Source organism: Delphinapterus leucas, chromosome 16, assembly GCF_059928025.1.
Source record: "Delphinapterus leucas isolate spDelLeu-1000000601 "Yukka" chromosome 16, BTC_Dleu_Yukka2, whole genome shotgun sequence".
Lineage (NCBI taxonomy): Eukaryota > Metazoa > Chordata > Mammalia > Artiodactyla > Monodontidae > Delphinapterus > Delphinapterus leucas.
In genome coordinates this window covers 26,508,031-26,514,257 of record NC_143144.1, presented here as the reverse complement: position 1 = coordinate 26,514,257, position 6,227 = coordinate 26,508,031, and the positions used below count along the sequence as shown (strand labels likewise).

The following is a 6,227-nucleotide window of genomic DNA, read 5'->3' as shown; positions in this document are numbered from 1 at the left end:
ACGTATCGCTTCGTGGTTTCCTGTTTTCAGTGAAATTTACTCTGAGCTCCAGCCTCCATCTTCATCCATGACAACACGCCCTGCCCCTAGCAACCCTAAAGGCACCCTCCCTGATGCTGTGGGGAGGGGCAGGGCACTAGGGTATCCCTCTGTGCTCGCCCTAGGGTGGTGGCGCCTCTGGAGATGCCAGCTCTGGTGGCCGGTTCCTACAGGCTCAGTGCCTGTGGGCTGGGGTGCATGGCACGGAATAGGGGGGCAAGAACACGGTGCCTGCCTCCAAGGGGGCTGGGAGGAGCCCTGGGGCCTTCTGGGCAGGGTGGACCTGAGGCAGGAAGCTCACGGATCATGGCACTGCCCGAGGCCGTGGGAGGGAAATTTGTGCTTTTAGGCACTAAGTCATTGTTAGGCACTAAGTCATTGTTAAGAGATGTATCAGGAATTCTGGGACCTGTAACCTATCTCCTGATCACATTTAATAAAGATCTCCTGCCTTTATTTCCGTCAAGTGATAAGCTAAGGGGATGGAACTGACCCTCTCTGAAAACACACTGCAGAGGCCACTGGATATGCTGCTGTTGGATCAGGCTGGCCCTGCCTGGGGGTCTGTGGTGATGGACTGGGGTAGGTGTGCAGGAACCCCGGGGCCACTTCCCGTAAAGACCAGCCCTGGGGATACCCTGGCTCCTGCCTGGCCAGAGCTCCCTCCTACACGCGGCAGCCTGGGATAGAGGGGCTAATGCATCACCTTCTTCACGGAGTGCTCTGTGGTGGGGGAACTGGGAAGACGAGGTGGGGCTGGGGGTTGCAGAGGTCTTATCAGTCTCCACCCCAGCTGGGGCTCTGCGGCCCTGCCTCCTGGAAGAGGGCTTCCTGGGTGACAGCTAGAGCTCTCCAGGGCTGGCCTAACTGTGCTGGGGGCTGGGCTAAGATTGGCTCAGGGAACTCAAAGGGAATAACAATGGCAGAAAGAGGAACTGGGCTTGGCAGCCAGGATGCTAGGTGCAAAGTCCTCTTGAGAAGCTGACACTCACAGCCCTGATCACCATCTGTCCAGCCCACTGAGAGCACTGACCATCTAGCCCTTTCACTGGGCATTCACTGTGCCCGCTTTGCATGGTCACCTCTCCTGCATGGACGCTGTGGCTCCCTAACTATTCTGTGAGTTCTATGGTAGGGATCCAATAACAGCCTGCCCTTTGGACCTGGTTGTAGAGCTGATGACTGAAACACAGCCACTGGGTGATGGGCTGAACCAGGATGCCAGGGTTCTGTCCTCTGGACCACTCACGATCGGCAGGGTCACCTCTGACTTTCGGCTAGCTCGAGTTCCCAGCAGCTTCGTCTGGGCTCTCTCCTCAACAGCCATGATGCCCTGAGCTTTTGCAGGCCAACGGGGGCATGGGTTTCATTTTGTTTTGCGATTCTGATCTCTTGGTATGGCTTCCTGGAATATATGTTAAGAGGGATTCTGAAGTATCAATATAGTTTAATGAGAAAGTGCTGACATCCGCTAGCAATGCATGCCTTGGGCACAGGATGGGCAAGGCCAGTATATGTTCCATATCTTTGCCTCTTCTGTGATAATACCGTGCTTTCCAAAACGCTTTACCAGGTGTTATTACTTCTTTGGTTCCTACTCCTCCCCACCCCTCCCCTGGAAAACCCTGGAAGGTTTTATTTTCCCATTTAATGCATAGGGAAACTGAGGTTCCCAAAAGTTTGTGTCTTGTCACAATTGAATGTGGAACTGGGACTGAAGCCTGGGTCTCCTGCTTCCCAGGTCTGTGCTCCTTCCTCTGCACTGAAGTGAGTGGCATCACAGGCCAGGACTTGGACTTGCTCACAGTACATACCGGGCCCTGGGGGATGAACGTGTGCCCACAAGCCCGTGGCTCTACTCCTTCCACATCAGTCTTTTCACTCCCCTTCCTGCCTGGCAGCCCTGAAACCACAGGACTCCTGGTGGGCATGGCGGCCCGTGCACCCCACTTGCTTGCAGGAGGGGAATGGGGAGGGGAGAAGCTCATCTATCTGCAGGGCCCCAGGGTCTCCTGGAGGAACTGAACCAGTTGCACGTGTAGCACGTGAGCAGCTGCAGAACCCTCTCAAGAAGCAGGGCTATGGGAAGGGTCTGAACTTAGTCATTGCCGGGCCAGAGAAGGCCGGCTTACTTGGTGTGCAGCACAGGGAAGGGGCCGGGCTGGGGTTTCCTGAGCTTGAGCCAGGGGAAGCAGGCTTCACAAACAGCAGCAGGGTCCAAGTTTAATAAACAGAGGAGCCAAGAGCAGCATCCCCTGCTCACAGACTTTCATGGGGCTGTTGCTGGCGGCTCTTGTACCAGAAGCGGGTGGTGGGAGATTTTCTGTCTTTCTGCCTGGACAGGTGTCTTCTGCAGGTCCCCACCAGCCTGAGAAGCCAGGGCTGGTTATCTGGGATTGCTAACCTCTGGCTGTGATTCGCACGGCAGGGAGGCCCCCCTCGGGAACCTCCGTCTCCCCACCCCCCTGCCAAGGTACCTCTGTGCCTGGGGCTCAGCTCCTGACCTCCCAGTTGCCTTCCGTCCTTCCTCCCTGGGCCCAGCCCTTCCTCTTGCAGGGGTCTCCTGACGGCCACTTGGACCCCTCCCCCAAGCCTGCCCTCCCTGTCTGTGGCCTGGAGCGAGGCAGAGGGCCGAGGCTGTACTACGACTTCCCCTGCTGGGCGCACACCATTGTGTGACAGGCCTAGGCTGGCCCGGATGCCCCTTGCAGCACAGCTGTTCTGAGCTCCGGGTGATACGGGGCTGAGGGCTGGGTGGGGATGGCCTGGGCTACTTGCAGGAATGTTCTGCTCTCAGGAAACTGTGGGGGAGGGGACCCTAGGGAGTAAAGAAGAGATGGGAGGCCTCGGATATAGGATTTCTCTTGGTTTTAGGGAGGCTTTGTAGCCGAATCCCACCCCGCTGCTTAGAAAGCCTCATCCTTTAAGACATGGATGCAAATGCCTTGTCCAGAACCTTCCCTAGCTCCTGTCTCTGACGTCCTAGCATTCTATCACATCCTAGAGTGTCAACTCTCTGTTATGTGTCCACTTCCCCCACTAACTGTAGGCTCCTTGAGGGCAGATCTGTGTCCAACTCATTTCTGACTTCTTGGCCTCTAGAACAGGCCTGGCACATACTTGGTGTTGAATGAATGAATGAAAGAAAGAATGAATGAATAACTCTTACTTGCCCTTGTCCAACAGGAAGGCTGGTCCTGTGCCAGTGAGGGCTTGCTTGAACCAGGCAGGTACTTGTAGGTGGGAACAAGAGGATGGCATGTGGGTCTGCCGGGCGTCTCTGGACAGATGTATGCACCCCTATTAAACCACGGTGACCTTTCTTGGAACCTCGAGATGGCTGGTCTGAGGCTTCTCAGGGCTCTGGCTGGTCTAGAAGACGCTGGAGTGATCCTACTTCCTCAACACTCAGCCAGTGAAATCTGCCCAGTAGCAGACAAGGTCCCTCCTCTGGCCCCCTCTGGCTTGGGGGCACTCATGACCCCAGAGTGTTCACTGCCCAGAAGTAACAGCCTGGTCAGTGGCAGCAAACCTTCAAGGGTCCAGCACTCCTCGGAGACAAATGCCAATCATAGAGGGTCACTGGCTGTAGGGCCCTGGCTTAGCTGGGCCAGGAGGGAGTTGGGGGGGGCACTTGGGAAAGTACTGGGACCGGCCCCTGGGGCCTGCCCCAGACAGAATGTGATGAGGATATGTAGATACAGAGCCCTGCTCTGGCTCTGAATGCTGCCATGGGTCTAGACTACCTGCAGCTCCCTGGACCCACCCCGGATTACCGCTTGCTCTTAGGCCTTTGCTCAGGTCGATGCCCAGTTCCAGGATATGCTTTCCCCCTTTGCTGTGCTAACTGTGACTGGCTGACAAGACAGCCCAGGTGTCACCTGCCCTGGGAAGTCTTCCCCGAGGCCTTCTCTGTGCCCCATCTGCACCTTGGCCCTGCACAGGGATGTCCTCATCGCCTCCCGTACTCAGCTGCACTTCATCGTGGCAGGACCCGCACTGCCTTCACCTCTGTATCTCTGGGGCCTGGCACATAGAGGGTATTCCGGGGACACTGGCTGAATGAATAAATGAATAAATGAACAAATATGGTCCAGTGCTAAGTTCTCAACAATGCCCCTGTGGTCCCTGTAGCTCTTCACTGTGGTGTCACCAACAAAAATCAAATAAAAGTGATCTTTTCCCATCATGAAGAAGCAGAAAAAAAAATGGAAAGGATGGATACTTTTTTTTTTTTTTTTTTTTTGCGGTACGCGGGCCTCTCACTGTTGTGGCCTCTCCCGTTGCAGAGCACAGGCTCCGGACGCGCAGGCTCGGCGGCCATGGCTCACGGGCCTAGCCGCTCCGCGGCACGTGGGATCCTCCTGGACCGAGGCACGAACCCACGTCCCCTGCCTTGGCAGGCGGACTCTCAACCACTGCACCACCAGGGAAGCCCAAGGATGGATACTTTTTGACTTAAAAGTTTTCTCCTTTAAATGTTTTTCCAGCTGGTACCTGATGCTGTTTGTCTGTATTATTATAGTACAGCCCAGGAACCATATACACACATATACATATACCCAATTCCCGATCTTGGTCATCCTGAAGTTGTTTTCTTGGAGCAGAGTTGGTGATGACCAAGATGAGGAAGGTAGACAAAGGGAGACTTCATTTCTCACCACCGAACTTCCCACACTCTTACCAGGGAGCTGGAACAGGCCAAGACCTGCTTCAAGGAGGGCCAGAATGTAAGCGGCCCGCGTGTGAGAAGGCAGTGTTCACAGGTCTCCACCAGGCTAGGGTGGATCTCTAAGGAGAGTTTGGTCAACAGATGAAACTTCTGGCCATGGGGACTAGTCCCAAGTTCTGCAGAGACTGCTTGGGGAGTGGCCCACCATTCGGGGTGGCTAAATGTGGCTAGGGTGATTTCACATTTCTCTAATTCTCATTTCTTCTGGGGACCAAAAGGAAACCAGATGTTGCCTCCCGAACTCAGGGTCTTAGAATATTATGGGTCTCACCATCTGCCTCCCTGGAAAACTCTAGGACTATGTGTTATAGAGAAGGGTGGGGAGTGGGGGTAAGAGTGGTGTGTTCACTGGCCTAGGTCAGGATGAAAAAGAGCAGCATGGCGGATGCTATGAGTTGCCCACCTCTTCTTCACTAACAGAGCCCTGCTTTTATTTGAGGCAGTGTTATATGTGGCCCCCAAGTAATTAGCCAAAGGGCAGAGGTGGCTGGCATAGCTCTTTATTATTTTTTGTCATTTCCTGCCTTGAACTCTGACATGATGGCTGGAGCTATAGCAGCCATCTTGCAACCATGAAGGAAAGGCCAAGAAACATTAGCTCTGACATCACTGAGCATGAAATCAATGTTTGTAATTCTCTCTGGAATTGTTGTTATGCGAGAAAAATGCATTCTCATTTCTTTACGAATCCATAGTTAAGTTTCTGTTACTTGTGGTCAAACACATCTGTAAATGCTATTGGAGAGATGACCAAGAAGATGATTCACTCTGAAGCTAGGTGCAGGCAGGGAGGGGTTATGTCAAAACTGAGTCCCTCCATGTCGCCACAATAAATGATACCCCTACCTGTCCTCCTCTCAGTTCGTTACATGCGCCCTGTAAATGTGTCTCCGTTTGGCCCACTGGGTATGACTGGCTGAAGTGATTAGTATTATCCTGGGCTTTTCAGAATGTGGTTTTCTGGGATTGACCCAATTCCACCATCCTCCCCAGAGTCACTCTGGATAAAAAGCCCCGCCCAGGCCTGCTCTGATCCCACAGTCCACAGTGCCACTGCCAAAGGAGAGGACCGGGTCCAACAGAGTCACCTTTGGGGGGTAGAAGGATAGAGCTGAGGCCTCATTTACAATCAGGGTCCCTAGGGTAGACAGAATATACAAATGTCCCCAATCCTTACACCTCCCTGTATCTATACTCTTTGCAACGTGACTTTGCAGTTCATTCCTTCAAAAGAGAGAGTTTATCTCCCCATATTTTGAACCTGGACTGGCCTTGTGACTTGCTTTGGCAAACAGAATGTGGCAGAAATAACCCTGTTCCAGTTCCAAGCCTGGGCCTTGAGAGGCCTTGCATGCTCTGCTCTTTCCCCCGGACCTTTTCTGGCTCCATGAGAACCAGCACTGACCAGCCTTCTGAAAGGGGACAGACAGGTGGCCCAGCTGCCCTGTTATCCCAA

The 6,227-nt window shown here is 53.8% G+C and overlaps 1 protein-coding gene across 2 annotated transcripts in view; it reads right to left on the bottom strand.

Annotated features, from left to right (window-relative positions):
* Positions 1-6,227, bottom strand: part of CDH23 (cadherin related 23) — a 394,909-nt gene that overhangs the window by 64,154 nt on the left and 324,528 nt on the right. The gene's annotated exons all lie outside the window — the stretch shown is intronic.